We start from the raw sequence: 328 nt of genomic DNA on the forward strand, positions 1-328 counted from the left end.
TAATTAGAGCAGTCTCAGTACTATGATACGGTCTAAATCCTGACTGGAAATCCTCACAGATACCATTTTTCTCTAAGAAGGAATATAATTGTGAGGATACTACCTTTTCTAATATCTTTGACAAAAAAGGGAGATTCGAGATCGATCTGTAATTAACTATTTCTTTGGGGTCAAGTTGTGTTTTTTTGATGAGAGGCTTAATAACAGCCAATTTTAAGGTTTTTGAGACATATCCTAACGACAATGACAAATTAAAAATAGCCAGAAGAGGATCTATGACTTCTGGAAGCACCTCTTTTAGGAGCTTAGATGGAATAGGGTCTAACAT

Source organism: Sinocyclocheilus anshuiensis, unplaced genomic scaffold, assembly GCF_001515605.1.
Source record: "Sinocyclocheilus anshuiensis isolate Anshui unplaced genomic scaffold, SAMN03320099.WGS_v1.1 scaffold1827, whole genome shotgun sequence".
In the NCBI taxonomy this organism is placed as follows: Eukaryota; Metazoa; Chordata; class Actinopteri; order Cypriniformes; family Cyprinidae; genus Sinocyclocheilus; species Sinocyclocheilus anshuiensis.